This window comes from Apteryx mantelli, chromosome 4, assembly GCF_036417845.1.
Source record: "Apteryx mantelli isolate bAptMan1 chromosome 4, bAptMan1.hap1, whole genome shotgun sequence".
Classification (NCBI taxonomy): domain Eukaryota; kingdom Metazoa; phylum Chordata; class Aves; order Apterygiformes; family Apterygidae; genus Apteryx; species Apteryx mantelli.
In genome coordinates, this window is record NC_089981.1 from 53,046,478 (window position 1) to 53,065,196 (window position 18,719).

General features: G+C 36.9%; 1 protein-coding gene across 13 annotated transcripts in view; it reads right to left on the reverse strand.

The window, feature by feature from the left end:
- The window catches only part of GPHN (gephyrin), a 339,571-nt gene that overhangs the window by 228,253 nt on the left and 92,599 nt on the right, over positions 1-18,719 (reverse strand). The window lies entirely within an intron of this gene.

Consider the following 18,719-nt stretch of genomic DNA (forward strand, 5'->3'; position numbering starts at 1 on the left):
AAATTCTGATTTTCAGTGAGGTTTTAGTTTATTTGCAAATAAGTTAATTCAGTGGAAAGTGATAAATGATTTATCACAGGTTACATAGAAATAATCTGTTTCAGCTACTGTCCTTAATACTTCTGCACCCTCTGTGGCTACAAGAAATCTCAGACACAACACTGGATGCTTACATATACACAGATATCTGTATACTTAGAGTAGAATTTTTAATCACGCACAGTTCAGTATTCTTTATCGAATCAGAAATAATGAGAGTTACTATGTGTTTAACATTTAAGTTTACAGTTGTTGGTGGGTTAGCATAGATGTTTAAAATAAGCAATAGCCAAAACAAACAATTTAGAGAATAAAATTATTCAAACAGCTTATAATTCATTTATAAAATGCATATAAAATGGCTAGATTTACTGTAAGAATTGAAGAAATTGCAATACAATTAATTTCACAGAAGCTTAAGAGTAATAATGTGCTTACATTTTCTTCACTATATAAGAAAAAAAAACACATGATTTGAATCTGAAACCCCAAAATTCTTTTTCTTTGCTACTGCTCTTAGCATGTGTACCCCGTTCACACATGTCGACTCATTTCTCTTAAACAATGCCATAGTCAGTTAGAGGGGTAAAAAAAAGTAGTGGCACAAATGCTTTAATAAATCAACACACGTTCAAATGAATTACAGTTATTTCTGACTACATCAAACTTTCTGAAGGACAGTGAGGTTGTGATATGGCAATGTAAACAGTGAAACAGAATCAAAATCATAGTTTGTGTTTTTTTTCATCTTTAAATATCACCAAAATACATTGTTTTTACAGATTCTGATATATTCTGTGACAGATGCACCTAGCACACTACAAAACTGCAGAACATTTCTACCAGTATACTTCGTCGCCAGTGCCCCTCCTGAGCTTAAAGCCTGTTAGTCTGCTGGGCAAGACAAGTACTGGAACAAAAGGGTCCAGCAAGAGGGGCTGGGGTAATGCACAGAACAGGAATTGAGGTGTTGATTACAGTTCTCTCACAAAGCCTGACAGCTAACAGTATATGATAATAATATCAATATTTGTAAAGTGTTGATAACATTAATAAGTTTATCCACTTTGCAGTTCAGCACTGTAATAACCAACAGCTATCCTAAACTTCCCATATCTGCCTCTGAAAACATTAACAGCAGCTGTTGCTTGCCATGTGTGATCCCTGAAATCCAGACATGATACACCACATACCAAGGTCCACCAGGAAGCTCTTGCCTTTGAGACAGTTACCACAGATATTCCATTTAAACAGAAGCTACTTGGGCTAACAAAGTCCAGAACTCCTAGTCTGTCCCTCCAGAGATTATTTAAGCATCATCTCTATACTAAACTGAGATTTAACTGACTAAACTGAGATTTAACTGTACTGAATTAGCAAGAGCTACTTACCTTGTAGAGATGCTCACCTTGAACACCTTGGACCTTCAGAAATATTCATTTCCATGCACATCTACTGGGCTGAACCCACGACCCTCAAATTTAAAAAGTCTCTAACTCTTGAGGTAAAGGAACAATTCAAAGACAGACAAAATAATCTAAACTCTAGATTTTATGGGAGACAAAAGCCCAGCTCTGTTGATTAGTTTATATTTGCACCTTGTCAAGTTTGGTAGTGAAATGGTAAACAGAATATTTTATATACTGTCTTGTCCTAAATTCTGCACTAGTGATGTACTGACATATCGCCAATGCCAATACTACACATCATGAATAAAAATTACAGTCAATATCACTACTGACAAATTAAACATTTCTTAAGCATTAAATATTTAACGTAAACAGGCTGTATTTTTTCTAATGTCTTCTCCAAGTCTACTCACTGCAAGTAATGACAAATGTAATTGAATACACTATCTCAGACTCTTCTAAAACTTTTAAGGGAAAATAACAACTTAAAGTTATTTTATCAGTAAAACTGACCACTACCTGTCTGTAAATACTTCATATAGTTTACAAAATAAGATGTGTTTGAAACCAATGCTTAAATTGAAAGCCAAGATTTGTAAGAGACTGTCTTTGTCTTACTCCTCTAAACTTGACTCTAACGTTATAATGCCATTTTTATGAATGAAGTTGAAACAGCAAACCTTCCCACCTTAGCAGGGCTGGACAACAAGTTATTGCTAAAAAGCCCAACTCAACATTACTCAAATACTTGTAAACTTTGAAAAAAGCATCAACTTTATCTCATTTTTTTTCTTTGCTTGTAGTAGAGTCAAAATACAGAAAAGCTAAAAATTTGTAAGGAAACCCCTTATTACCTTACTATTCTAGCCAGAATCAGAAAACATAGATGTCTCAAATATAACTGTTCTCAAAAAAAAAAAAAAAAAAAAGAAAGAAATTCAATTCCAGTTGTATGAACCAAGAAGTTCAGATAGTTTGGTTAAGATTCACCTAAACACATTTCTGAAAACTAACCTTTGACTATAGTTGCCAGTTAAATTACTAGCACTCATGACATATGAGAGCCTCCAGGGAAAGGAAGTAATTCAGCGGGAGGAAGCTGAATTAGAGCTCGCACAGAACACTTCGCAGGACTTCACTGACTGGCACACAAATATGGCCAAGCTCTTGCACATCCTTGCAATCTCTAGCATGGAAAAAAACCCAAACTTTCAGCAGTAAATACAAGGTTAAAACAGTTTTCCAGACTAGGTAATACATTCCTCACTGCTTAGAAAACTAAATCAACACTACATATATTTAAAAATGGTATATCCTGCTTATAATGCGAGCTATTGATTTTAAACAGAGTATTAGGTGAAGTTCTGGGTTTGATGGTATGGCAGAATGATCAGTCATGATCAATGGTGCTTTAAGGTTTGAGGGAGGAAAAGGCAGAAAAAACTTTGCATCAATGCCCCAGACTGTATTACAAATAGAGAAGGAGGCGCCATACCTCCTGGCTACACCAACTAGCTTAGTTTCTGATCTGCATTACATGTCCCCCCCTCACACACACTTTCTTATAGACAAGAAGAAATCAAAACAAAAAAGCTCACTAAAATGCATTTGCTCCACTGAGTCTTGTACATACAGTGACAGACTAAAAGGTACTACTTTTTTTTTAATTAAACATTGACACAAATATCACAGCCATAGACTGAATCCACTCCTACCATAAAGGTAGCTTGAAAAACATCACACTAAGGAGAAATCAGTACAGCATGTATGCAAGAGTTCAAAGTGAGTTGTTAAATGTATCAAAAGGAATGAAGAAGCTTGAGCAGAAGCCCCAGTTCTCCCAGCATTTTTCCTACTTTCAACTCTTCTTTTTTTTTCTTTAACAGACTTCTAAATGAAGGGAAATGAATTAGATTGTTCATTTCCAAAATGAGAAGAAGAGAGGCTGTTCAACTTTAAAGGTAAACTAAAATTTTCTTCAAGTGAAGGCAAGATATTCTCTGTTGTGCACTTCAGCCTGTTTTTTAGGTCCTATAGTTTGAAAACAATATAGTCCTTTAAAACTGTCAGTTTCTTATCCCCCAAAGTATCCTCCCAATAAACAAAACAAGTTCTGTTTAGATCAAAGCTCTTCCATTTCCACAGTTGTTAGCAGAGCTATTTTCACATCATATGATTAAGAAAAAATAAAACTGTTACATGGAAAAATGAAGGGCTATCTATAGTCTGGTAAAGAAAATTAATAATAATGTTTATTTCCCCTGAAATAAAAATACGTAATTCCATAAAAAAAGTAAAACCTGAAAGCTATTTATATATTCCCAGATTTCCTCTTGATTCTCAGAATTCATACCTCCTTTCAGGCTAGTTGCAGTTACCTACAGATAAGGATCATCTTGACAAGGAACATGCTACACTCACAAGTTATCAGTGACTATCTTTAGATGCAGCATTACTTCGGACAATACACAGACTCTTATAACCTTGAACCTGTAGAAGATACCAATTTCTTACATTTCTGGTCTTTCAGTGATAAGATCTCCTAAGTTCAGTTCTTTTTAGTGGGACTTCACATCTATAATATTATTTTTGGCAGACTTCCCACAACAGAATGCTCTCCCTTACCCTCTTGTTTATAGGATTATTTATATGATTGATTATTCATATCCAATTCATCCAGCAGCTGATAAATATAAGGAGTATTCAATCCACTTGTGATGTTCTGGAAAATACTTGTATTCTAGCCTGTTTCAAGCATTACTTGCAATAAAACACTGTTCAGAAGCCACATTTCAGACTCAGCTGTTTCCGTTCCATACTCTGCCTGCAAATGTAACAGGATTCAAATAATTTACTTTTAAAGGCCTAATCTTATAAACACTGTAGCAAACACTGAACTTTACCTATTAGATTTGTACATCTTTGATCTCAAGACATAACCAACATTGCTTAAGAAGCTTAGGTATAAGGACATAGAAGGGTAACACATTTTTTTGCTCAGACCTCAAAATGTCTCTCTTTAAAAGCTTACTCTCCTTCAGACACAACATTCCTGTCCTATAGACTTACTTAAAAGAAAGCAGAGATAGGGTTGTACTGAAACATAAAGATTGATCCTCTTATCATTAAAATGGTTTTAAGTCATTTTGCTTGTCCCGTGATCCTTTGGTCAGTAACATCTGAGATCAGTATCCTGCCCAAACCCTCCTTTCTACAGCTACTGCTGTATTTTTCAAGTGACTGCATGGCGGCAACCACACCACCACCCGTACAGCAGGAGGCACACCACAGGGCTTCTCACAGCACCTGCACCACATCGGTTGCCACAGTCAGCAAATTAATTATAAGAACAGCACATAACCTTTAGCATATCTGCACACTAATGTTTTCATGATGTATTTGCACAATAAAAAGAACTAGTCTGCTTGCAAGTTTCAAAGGCTTTTAACAGCTACAAAAATATGCTGTCCGTGAGCAGCAGAACTGCTGCAGGCTTCCTAAGGATTTGCGATCTTTGTTCCCGCAATAACATTCACTCTCTCCATAATAAATCCAGATGCCCTTTGACAGCCACACAAGCAAGAGGGTGAAGGCTAATCCCAAACCATCCACATAAAAGCACCAGGCATTACCAAACTGCCTTTTCCTCACCTGGGGTACTAATCTGAGTCTCCTTCTCTTCGCTTGGCTGCTAATATATAACAACAGTATCTTTAAAAAACCTTGCATTGTTACCTTACTGCTACTTTCCTATTATCTTATTATCACTCTTTCACATGTGGGTTAAACTGGCCAGTAGATTAAAAAGGAGGAGCCTGAAAGACCCATGGAAACACTGAAGAATCACATCGTCTATCTTTTGGACATGTAAGTCTTGTTATCCCTAGGCAAATAAACTAAAATTTATTTTCAAGATTGCAAGGCATTGGTGGACACCAAATTTCAAGTTTCCTTCTCTTTTCATTCCTGTTTTACACTTCATTCTACTAAAAATGGACACAAGAGAGTAAAATTATAAAATGGCAACACTTTCAGTTTCAACAAACAACTCTTTAACAACATATACTAAGAAACAGGCAGGCTGTGCAGTACCTGGGGTAAACACGTCGCAGTGGAAACAATTCATAAAATTGACTTAGAGCAGTGTGGTATTTACAGCGCACACATAAACAGCACTCAAAAATTTTATTCAGGTTATTTCAATTCACCCAAGTCCTAAAAGCAGCCTCTTTCCTCATCCACCCAACAAGAGTGATGTTGTGTTTTCTCTGCCACATGAGTAAATGCTGGTACTCTGTGTTCCTCCATTTCCTCTTTGACCAGATAGAGACAACCCACCAGTCATGATCTGAGAGGTATTAAAGACAGAAGGACAGTAACGATTGGTTTCGCTCCCTGTATAACTCTGGCCTTCTCACCTGCTGAATGTTTCCACCATTTGCTTTATTTTTCACACAGTTTTTGTCATCTACTGAAAAAATAGGGAAATTCTATGTATAACCATAGTTTAGTAAAAATATTTTCTGAGAAGACAAAATTTAATGTCCACTTTTAAGAACATCCCATAGCAAGCTCTTCAAACAATATTTTATTGGATCTCAGAGCAGAGCAAGCTTTCTCTCCCTTCCCTTCAGATGAAGTTATTACCATGTGCCAAAATGGTGTATTCAAAGACTAACAAAGAAGTGCTACTACAAAAAAGGAGCTCATCCACCGGAAACACAGCACAAGAGAAAGGTTTGGGTGATCTAGTGAAAAACAGAGTCATCATAAACCAGAAACACAATACAGAAATGAAATAAAGCACATATGAATCTATGCTTATTTCCAGAAATGATAAGCAAGCAATACTGCCACCTGTAAGCGAGATGCAAAAAATGGCTACTGCAATGATCAAGAAAAGCAAGCCATCCGAGAGGAGACAAAAAGAGCTTTCGTCATTAGCTTAGCAAAATGGGAGGGATCTTGTTGCTGCTGGTGTATTATACAAATCATCAGTGCAATAAACAGAGAGAGAAGGGGTAAAGCATAATGTCGCACCAAAGAAAAAAAAATCTGTGAGAAAACCATAAGGAATAGAAAGCATATTTTCCAAGAGCTAGAGAGGTAAAGCCTCATGAATAATCTTTCTGTAAGAACAGCGAGAGTGAGGAAACTGCATAAGCTGGCACTCAGATTTAGGGATAGATTAAATGACACAGGAATCATTCTTGATGACTCAAAGAAAGTCTTCTGTGTCACTATCGCTAATGCTGTAAAATTTATGTCAGAGCCTGTCTGAAGGCTGTGAACCTCTAACAATCCCCCCCAGATTTCTCACATTTTCTAACAGCAATTAAATGAGCCATTTATTCTGTGCATTCATTAGTCTTGTGTGTGATGCCTCTTTCTAATGATTTATCCTTTAAATTTACAACATTTGTGTGGCCTTGGGCTAGAAAATCTGTACTGAATTTCCATCTATTCATTTCATGTCTAACAAGCTTGAGCTTCAACTCAATCACACTACCTTCTCAGCAGTGACCAGCTGAACTTCAAAAGGAAAACACCAAGCCATTAAGGACATTTAAATCTTTGGAGATAAAACATCAGTACTTCTAATTGTCTGCCTCCCATAAAAAAAATTCCTAATTCTTTGAGCTAAGAACGCTAAATGCTTCAGGAGATGCTTCTTCTTGGACTTGTTACTTTTCATTGGAAAAGAATTTTTTTCTTTCTTTTTTTCCCCCGCCTCAACAAATATTTCCAGTAAGAACTTTTTTTTTTTTCCCAGCTGCCTTGGTTGCAAACGTTAACAAATTCTTGGATGGAGAAGAAAAGGATAATAAGTAAAATTCTTTCAGTACTTTTGAAAGTAACACCTCTTTTTTAGACCTCTTTGAAATTATTAGTTTTCTCACAGGTTGGAATAGCTCTATTTACAGCAGATGACAAAAAGCATTCTTTTAAAGGACAATCTTTACAAAGAGGTCTTGTAATTGCTTTTCAGCTTTGCTCATTTCTTTAGGGGATGCCTGAGAGTCTTCCATTACTGTAAAAAAAAAAAACAAAAACTTATCCCCAGTCTTAGTTTTCTTGTATTTTATTTAGTTCAGGGAAAGAACATGTTTAGTTTCTTAGCTAACATCTGAAACAATTCACAGCATTTTACACAGGCACAGTTTAACAGCTTTAAGGGATTCTTGGTTGTAATGTATGCTAATCAACTTTATAATCAATCTCATCTAGATCCACTTTTAAAGATGATGAAGTGTGCCTATGCTAGGTGCTAACATGTATATTTCATGTCTTATTTGTCACCTGCATTAAGACACACAACCACTACAAGAAAAACTATATTCCATTTCCTTATGACGCACTTTATCTGCAAACACTGCGTTTCTTATGTCAAACACCTCCCATGATCTCTCCCTTTCCTCTGCCCCCCAAATAGAGACACCTTATTATAGATCTGTGAGCCAAGGTTTGCACGATCAATTAGTGATACGATTTAAGAAACCACATTTCACATTATGGCATGTACCATCACCCCTCTTTGCATTGCTGTACAACTAAATGCTTATAGATCTTCTGATACTTAGAAAATCCTTCAGAGCCGATCCACAAACCACAGGACCTCAGTGTCTAGTCCTTTCTTCTACTCATTTCTCATACATCCCCATATAGCAGAAATCAGGTAACTTTACACAGCTAGCTAGCATTTAAATATCTTTGTACCCTCAAGGAACTTTATCCATTTTCTCCACAGTTCAACCTAATGTGTCAAAGTCTGTTCAAAACAAAAACAAAACAAAAATCAAAACTATGTAGTAAAAAACTAAGGAAAAAAAAGTCACATTGTTCAGTGCTGGATGCACCCTAAATACCTAAAACTCTGTTGTAAAGCAGAAGGCAACAGTTCCAAGCTTGAACACTCCCCATGTCAGTCACACGTCCAGTCTGACGAGACGCCTTCCCTGAATACAGACCTACCACCATCCAGTACAGGACTTCTGAGGAAGACAAGCACGAATTTTAGATTACAGGAAGAGGAGAGGGAAACACAAAAGCAAGGCACAAAACTGAAAGAAATCCAAGACCAGATGACAAAGCCAGATGCTTTAATGAGTATTCGGGGTCCGTTTTCTGAGTTCAAGTGGAAGCAAAGCTCATCTGCAGTGCTGGACCCAGGAAGGGACACAGGCTAGGAAGAACAGAAATGAAGAGGAAAAATACTAAATGCGTTGATGAGCTAGTAACACTGCAAAAATCCCACAAACAACTGGAAGCGCAGTGTGAATAAAGAGCATTAAGTCATATGCAGCTCTAAGATTTCAAAGCTTCAAGGTTTAATCACAGCAAAATTATGCCAATTTGTCCATGAGCCAAGACACACCTATACACTGCAGACAAACAGCTCTACTATGGGCAAGGACTTTAAAAGAAATAAGTTCCCTCCTTTATTTTCTAAGCAAGACTAACACAAAACTATTGTATGGACTCAGTCTGAATCATGTGTACTTTCAGCCTCTTGGTCTGCATGACTAATAAATCACCCGAGACAGAAGAGTCTTCTGCAAGCAATTACACAATAACAATTTATTTATCATAAATCTATATACACTGATCTGAACCGAGGCCCTGCAAGCACCATATTGAATTATAAAGGGCCTCAGAATGTCCATTCATAAAAAAAGAATCTTTAAGCTATTCTCTTGAGTTATTAGATGACTAAATGTTTAAAAAAAATCAGTAAAGTTTAATAACATAAATGAGGATAGAAGCAAAAAATAAAATTTAATCAAAAACTCATATTTATTATATGAAATACATTACTACCTTAACAGTATTTAATTTTTTTTACATGAATTACTTTTTCCCCAGACCTAATTTTTATGAAGTAAATTATACCCATGTTTACAAATTTCAATTTATTGAATGTGAAAATTAGTCTCGTTCCTGACAGTTTACGGAAAAATCTTTTGCAGAAAGTGGGGAAAAAGAATATTATCAAAATTGCCTGCAATGAACCCTAAGTATAGGGCAATTTCCCTTTGTTGAAAATATAAATTTTTTTTTTAGTTATCACTTTGTACCGGTATTCTGAATCCCCTTTAAAACAAATGGTGGTACAAAATACATTGTTTTGAAATAGAAACACTTCAAGGAGAAATTTTCAAGTCCAGCTAGAAATAAACAAATAAAAACTACAGCAGAAGTGGTCAAGAAAAATAAAATGTTTAATATAAATCATAGAGCTTGTTTAAAAAAGCAACTACCACCATACAGTTTCCTTTTTACAACCAACCTTCCATTATCCAAAGTAAAAGAATACCTCAGATAATGGAGGGAAAAAACTGAGCTGACAGTAATTACTGAATGTAGAAGGTAACACACCAAACTATATGGAGTCAATCTGTGTTCATTACAGTTCGCTGGGTTCAACACAGGCTATCACACACTGTTTCTGGTAGGTCTTACTTGCCCAGGTGCAGCACTGGGCTTGGACTGGTTTAATGTGCTTGTGCAGCGCTTAGCTGGAACTGAGGAGCCCTCCTAAACCCAGACCACAAGGCAGAGACACCGCATTGCCACCACTAGCAAGCGGGACTAGCACTGAGCCACGTGTAAATCTTCATGAATCTTCACTAACTGTTTACAACCAAGTGCCACTAAACAAGCTTAAGTCAGGGAACACCAGACAGATAGACCTAAGCTGACCTTACATGGTACCAACTCAACCACAGCAAGATTTATTAGCTCAGATCTGCAGCAGCGTGAAGGCATTTAAAGTACCCTCAAGCTCTCAGAAGAAATATAGTCACATTCACAAGATGCTGCCCTAGTCCTAGTAAGCCCTTTCAGATTTTTGCTGGCTTCCCAGGGCTCTGCAATGCAATCAAACCATAATTCAAACAAAATTCCTACAGATAATTATAGCTGACTACATTGATACATTTTTCCTGAAGGGAAATTATTGGAGAAGTTGGGTGCTATTAATAGGTTTATGTGTCAATATGCTTAAAATATCACAAGCTGTGGGAATCTATGTTTCTTTACAATGCTCTACAAATGTACCACAGAGCTCTTCAGAACATATGAGCTACTACTCTGGAGTAGATAAGAGATCCTGCTACGTCTATTTCTGAACAACTGTTGATATCAAATCCTATAAAGGGAAGCATAAGTTCTAAAAAACAGGATTTTCAAGAGAGTTTATAGTTAGTTCACTGCTGTTTCTACTGATGTCAGTGGTGATGATTTTATTGGGACTGATTCTTTACTGGAGCCAAGTTCTCTTGAGGTGCCATAGAAGGAGAGGACATTATCAGGGAATGGACTGCACATATCTAATCCTGAGATGTTGACAAAAGTATAACCTAATTCACTTCTAACTTAACCTCCCAGCATAAGGTCTTTCACGGGGACATTTTTCTAATGGGGTAAGGAGAACAGCAGCAACCTTTCTTCGCTGTTCTCTGCCAGAGAGAAAGAAAGTGGCTGGCTTAGGAAACAGATTACTTGGGCCAGACATCCTTTTCTTGCACAGAGGGATGTCTTACCAGAAAACCTGTATTTTATGAAACAAAACCTCTATTACTTCCCCCCTAACTCAAAGAAAATGAGATTTTAACTTTCACCCAATGTTTTCTTTATTCTAATGTGGATTTTTCATTATGTTTTAAACTGTGCCTATTCTAGACAGCCAGGTAATGGCCATTTGCCACAGAATGTGTACCTAAAATTGACATTGAAAAGACTGATTTGTTCCCAAGTGTCCATTTTCAATGGTTTTGAATAACATTTTGAAATGTGTACCAATGTCTCTTGCTATTTCTCCAAACTGGGAAGATCCTGAAAAAGTTTTAGAAAGTTGGAACTTACCAATTTATCTCAGTGAGCTGTGAGAAACCTAATAATGAGTTAAAAAGCTAACTGTTAATAGCTTTACTGCCCATCACTTAAGCAGACTCATTCAACTAATGTATTGAAATTAAAATCTCAAACCATTCTAGGGATCTAGAAATCATGCTTTGTACACCACTTAAAATACAGTGCTGTATCAAACCTGATATACAGAATATAAAAATAAAGGACATAAAAATATCCTAAGAAGTAACAGGAGTAAGTTGTTCAATTCAGTATCTTTTTGTTTATATTTGACTTTGAGTTGCAGCATCCAGCACTCTCTACAGAACACAAGTCCTGACTACAGGGCAAAATCCAAGGAATTGCCCACTCGCTTTCTGGAATCTTGCTATGCTCTCAGAATCTGGTATTTTAAAGCAATGATTTCAAAGACAGATTCTGAACTCTGTAAAAAATTGTTGTATCAGTTTAAATTTTGCTTAGTTTAATTGTAGGCCTTCAACCTATTAATGAAACAGTAAACAGGAGTGCCTATTAGTATTGTACAACCCTCATTCAACTGCAGCCTCGAGAATTCTGGTCCATGTTTCCTCCTATGAACACTCTTCCATGCGTTAAAGTATGTTAGGAAAGTATCTCTTTCCTAACTTTCTATTTTTACTTTATTCTTTTTGAACTATCATGATTTTAGCTATGCTCAAAATTTTATTCCTTATCAGTTACAATCAATTTAGAATCACTAATGTGATAAGTAGCCTAAATTATTCTTCCCACTTGTTTTAGCTACCTAAACGTGATTTTATATTGCTTATTTACCTAACTTACTTTGTCTCCTTTCAGTGACTCATAGCCTTTTCTATTCCTAAACATGTTTTTGCAAGGTACAAATGTTGTCATCTCACTGCTGTCCTTCTTTTGTGTAACAACATCTTTTTCCCCCTAAACGGAAAATTATATCCTCTGGAGATAATCTTGTCATGCTGATACTTGACTGCCTATTCTTAGCCATTAGTTCCCTCTCTTGGCTGATTTCAAGTCTTCAGCAATATTTAACTCTTAGCCTACAGCAAGCAAAGAAATGGGAGAAGTCTTTACAACCTATACAGCCTGTCATGTCCAATAAGCTTGTCTCTACAGGCAATGAATCAAATCAATCAATCAACTGTCAGGACCACAGCAAGACATTTTGGCATCTGTGGGAGCATGACGCTCCATGTTAACACGTTCCTCTCCTCTCTGCATCCTCTGTTCAGATTTCTCGCAGCTCAGAAGAAACCCAACAGCCCCCACACTTGTAACACAGAGCAACCCAGAGCAGCTTGCCAAGGGCGACCCCCTCCCTAGCTCCTGGCCTATGCACGCAGCCAAGTCAACAGCCCCGAAAACGAGACAGATGCAGCAGCAGCCGGACTTCTGGAGGCTTTCTGCCGACCGCGGAGACGGTGTTTCCTGGCGATCGCAGACCTCTCCTCCTGACTCACTTTGGTGCATTTGCGGGCTGGCACAGCAGGGCACTGGCACTGCAGGACCTGACAGTACATTTACAGGCAGTGTATGGGCCTGTCTCAGCCAGGAAGGATAAATGGGGCAGCACCCCTAGTTTGGGCTCATTTCTTGCCACTGCTATGGCCCTATCAAGAACAATATAGCGTTGTTGCCTTCCTGAAACTCCAATTGAGAGAGAGAGAAAGAGAGAGAGAGAGAGAGAGAGAGAGATATGCTGGTTTTAGTGGTGGGTTTGATTTTAGCTTGTTTTTATTCTTTTACTAATATTAATTAAAACATATTAGTATGTGGAAGTAAATAACTGTATTTAAAAACAATTTCTTGAGTAATCCACAAGAGTCCAATGCTTAAAAACAACAACAACAACAAAATCCCGCAGTAACTAACAAACTAAGAAATGTCTTCATGAGGAAATGTCTACATGCTGCTTTTTACTCTTGCTGCCTCAACATACGTAAGCAAACACACATATCCAACTTATTCTGTGTTTCCAGCTGATACTGTATTTCAACCTGTTTACCAAAGAGTGGACCTTAGTTGAAAGACACCATGCAGCCAAATAAAAAAGTGTATTTTTTTAATGTATTCAAAAATGATACACTGTACTATAACAGAAACAGCTGCCCCATCTTTTTCTTCCAAGTGTAATGTAATTCACTGAAAATTTTTCTTCATAAAACCTGTGCACAAACTGCTCAAACCAAATGAAAAGCTAACGGGGGAACTCGAGGGAGTGAGTGACTACTCTCTTGAATACTCTTTGTTTGCTACACATGTCCTTTCTTAATCCTTTTATGTAGTCTAATACATTGCTCCCCTCACATTTTAAACATCTCAAAGACAACTACAGAGAGAAATGAATCTGGTATGTAAGAATTTAATTTAAGACTTCTCATTTCTTATACAATGGTTTGGAGGTTCTCTGTTCATTCCACCTATTAATTTTTGCATGCCAGCTTTGAGAAAAGAACAGGAAAAAAACATAAGAGCATAGCAATGCCAGTGAAAGCTTGTAACACAGTTTAGGATTAGCCCTGACAAAATAAAGATCTCATCATCTTGCATCCTCACAATTAAAATTAAAATTCATAACAATTCAGCATAAATCTGGCATCAGTGTAATGAATATACAATGAGAGACCATGTTTTTGCCAGGCTCCCAAAAGCATCCCTTTCACTTCAATACAAAACTCGGGGAAACCTGTTCTGACCGTCATGGCTATAATATAACCTGCTCTGAAGAGATACATAGATACAGTTTGGGAAATATTTTTAAAAAGTATCTACACTCTTTCTGTATAGTAGGGCATAAACTCTTTTGTTATTCCACCATAATAACAGCTTGCAAAGGTGTTAAAGTAGTAGAAATGTTGCATCTTTCTCCCAGGAAATGGCACTTGTGCCATTTCCATTTAATTTGCTAACATCTCACCAGGCTGAAAGACAGTATTCCTGCTCTTCACATTGCAAAAGAGATTTAAATGCAAAAGAACAAAGCTGCCTTAAAGAGAATTATCAGCACATCATAATCTGCTGTGAACCATGCCACAGTGAGTACTTTCTTGCTACAAAAATAGCAATGTGAACAACAAAGATGTGCATCATATTGCATTATGATCTGTATTTTGATGTGGATTTTCTGATGAAGCCTATCTGCAACACCCTCAAGTGGGAGGAGGAGCAGGGAGAAAAGATTTCATCATTGAACACGTTTTAAAATGACAACAACATTCCAAGGACAAATAACAGGATTTTCTTCCAACTCAGTAAATACGATGATTTGCAAGAATAATTCTGTCTTAAACAGTACTTTTATATATTGGCTCTTATATAACATCTCACAAACACTAATTGATAGCTAAAGCCACTGTCAAAAAACCCATCAAAGCACTAAGCAGCATACTGCTGCTATATTCTCTTATTTCAAGAGAAGTACCAAACAAAGCAAACAAAAATTAAACAAACATCTCTGCATTATCTATACTACTGCACTGCAGCTAGTTGGTCTCAAATGTTGTGTATGTATCTGGGTAAATCTTTTACCAAGAGCAGCCACGGCAAGCTGGAGAAAAAAAGCATTTCCTGACTGGAGAAACATAGAAGTCAGCATTTGTTTGTAACTTAAACCACACTGAAACCTAACCATAAACTCCTTGAAATATTTAATGACAAGAGTATCTCCTTTTACACTCTGTATTCAAAGATGGCCTACAGTGAAAGGAAGGCACATTTTTCAAGCCTTTCCTGATCAAATCAATTATCTTCGATATAGCGTCACAGATTTTGCTCATGTCAGGATGAAGAATTCAGAAAGATGGGAAATTTTCTACTACCATCAAACCTAAAGTCATCCTACCAGCCAACAATGATGCAGATGCAACTAAGATTTTATAATAATTTGAAAAAAAAAATTGTAGACATTAAGCTGTTGAAGAAACTAACAGTCACCAATATCCTTTATAGGATCTAGGAAAGATTTGTCCTGCAAATAGAGAAGTCTAAAATACTGACTATTCACTGTTTCCTTCCAGAGGCAAATACTTACAAGAAAAAAGAGAGAGAGAAAGGCATGAGAAAAAAGTGAATAAAATACATTTAAAGCTGATTTTTGTTTCTCTAAATAAATTCCTGGAGAATGCAAAGAAAAAAATAAGAAAAATCCTTACTTGATGTAAATATTTGCATAAAGGAAATTCACAACAGTAGCATTACAATTGTATCTCAAAGCTAATTAAAGTTCAGCTGATTCTTTCACTTGATCCATCAATAATAACACAGAACTGAGGCCATGTCAGAGCTCTTCAGGGAGCATCTAATACACCTTTGCAATTCAGCACCTCACCACTGCTTACTACTCCTTGGATTGTCTATTTTTTGACCAGTTGAACACCTGTTTTACTCCCATTATATTTAGACAGCATTTCTTTAACATGTTTAATTCCTGTAGGAAAATACTAAAAAGACTTCATGAAGTGAATTTTATCTGTCACATACGTCACACCCATAGCTTCCACATCACTACGCCAGTTACTCCTGCTAAAGGGAATCAGATGGATTTTCAAAACCAGATCCAAGCAAATAGTTACCTAGATTTTAGTTTTAGTTCCCTCCTCATGTGAAACACATAACTTCTCCTCTGTTTAGCTGCAAATTTGCGCAGCACAAGCAGAATACAGCCTGCCAGACCAAAGCAGCCAGCATGAGCAGGGAAACCCTTTTTCACATCGGCATCCATAGCTGCAAGCATGGCGTTTGTACAGTCCAGTCCCATACAGTCACTGTGACAGGACAGAAGCAGCTGCATCTCTCTGGGAGGCTGGTGCACAGTCTGACCAGCAAGAAAAGCTGTGACAAGTTACAGAACTCTCTCTGAAGCCAAAATCATTGGGGATTAAGTTGCTAAAACCCAGGTCCCAGCTGAATCAGTGAACAGCACTATTACACCAAAGCTTAAAGCACGGTCAGATAGAGGCAGATTTTACAGGAAAAGCAAATGGCATCTCCCTAACACAAGATTTCTAGCTCTAAAACAGTTAGAGCTCAGTGCTGTAAACAGTTCTTTCTCATCCTTGCTACTATGTATGGTGTGCTAGAAAATCTCTAGATGAAGGTCAACTATGTTTTTAATTTAAATGAAAAGCTATATTTTCATCTTTGTTTCAGAAAAAAAAAAGAATGGTATTAGCTGAAACCTTCCAAAAATAATTTGGCCAGAGGGAAACAAGGAGAATGGAAAACATCAACTTAAATAGGAAAAACAATGAAAATAGTCTTATAAAAGGGAAGTGTTAGACAACCTTAATAATAGCATCTGCTAACAGTCCATGCCTGCAATACACAGACCATGAAAATGGTGCAGTATATGGAGAATTTAGGCACATGACAATAAAACACTCATTAGGCTTTGTGAATGAAGAAAACTATGGTACAGTTTAGGTCAGATTTGAGAGGCATCACCTCAGAACTCATTTATTCTCTCTTAAACAAAGAAAGCCTCAGCCTGGTAGCTAGATCTGCAGTAGATTAAAAATAATTTCTACTGAGTTAACATTCAAGTTCTTCCCATTTTGCCGATTAATGCATTTGTGCAATTTTAGTTGGAAAGACATAACAAAAAGTGTGAAAGAATTAAGTGAAAAAAATACACATCAGTTCAGCAATATAAAAGAATCTGGAACAGGATCAGGTTGCCTACATCCAATTTGTGTATCTTGTTGTGATGATATCAATTTTATGGTTTTTCAAAATAATACATAAAGGGAAAAATAAGGACAAAGCTAACCACAAATCTAATGTCTAAATAAGACATTATTCTTTCATTGCTCAATTACCTTATAAATTCTGGGTTACATTTTGATGCTTTATACTTTAAGCAATAGGGTAACTACTTTGTTGTCTGTATAACAACTGGAAAGTAATTTTGTTCATTTAGTCTCTCTGACCTGCTTCTATCTCTCAGATATCAGAAGTTTTAATATTAACAAGACAATATAGTTTGGCTTAATCACTGATGCAACTCTACTTCAATTTAAATCAAACATATCTCAGTATACGTTAACTGCATGCTGTATTTATCTGATATGGTAAATACATGAAATTCCTATTTCCATAGAAAGGGTATAGAAAGGATGTAATCTTTTAAAATAGCTAAAAAAATACTTAACTGTGATTTTGTAATGGAGCACACATCAGATCAGTCAAAGCATGCTGTCTAAAATTTCTTTAATAGATGCATATTTCAACATGAAAAAGACTATAGACAAAATTCCAGTGGAACCATTTCCACCTGCTCATTGACTTCTCAGATAAATAAATTTCCATAACCAAATAGTGTTCTTTTTACGCATATGTTGCTTAGAACCAGAATTTAATCTAATCAAGAGAGAAGGCAGCCCCCAAATCAGTAAAGAGCTGGAAAAGCGCAGCCACATTTCCTATCCCCCTCCTGTGTCACATGAAAAGAATCATAGAGTTCATACTGTAAGAGCATGACTCCTCTGCTGTGTCACGCAGAGAGCAGGGTCACAGCCTAGCGTTGTCACCAGGGAAAAGCACAATTTCCAAGTGCTATGCAAAACTCCAAACTTCTACATTAGACAGGGACAAGCCAGGGAGCTGATCAGCGTGGCAATCAGCTGATCCATGTAGCAGGGACGGTGAGGCACGAGAGAGAAGAAAGCACTGCACTGAGAATGCAGGAGTTTCTAGGCTCAAAAGGGAAGGTGAAAGATAATGAATATTCAGAGTGTAATGGGCTACAACCATCACAGCTGGGCTGTACCTCCTCCCTCTCCAGTAAAACCTTTATTTGCTTCAGCAGTGCAAGAGGACACAGACAATTGTACCAATTCTAAAGTCTGTAGATCACTAAAAATATCATGGCGGCTCAGATTGGTGACGAAGGCAGGCAGTACCTATTTCTAGCAGCAGACTGCACAAGATGATTGAGAAAAAGGTGCAAAACACCCCACAGGGTGAGGATTTAAAATAATCTACCCCAGGTGAAAGCTGCATCTCAATTTCTACTAGTTAAATATTATCCTAATATCTGAAGTATTTTTAATTTTTCCAATATAGTTTTATAAACAGCTACAACATTTTAAGATTTCCAAGTTACATATAAATACCAAAGCTTTCTTCAAATTTTGCTAAATTCCAGAATAAGAGAGACTGCCTCACTATTCTACAGGCCATCTCATGCACGATTAACTCATGTTCCCATTCAGTAAAGGCAGACTAGCGGAGAACAGGATATTCCTGATATCAGAGGAAGACGTGTCCACTGCAGGTTATTCTGGTTGAGTCTTACAGGTTTAGATGTGCTTATATACAAGCAGCTGCTTGCTGGGTCTCAGTACCAACATTCAGAGTGGATTCATGGGAACCAGAAGACTGCTGCACAGAATTTATGCAACG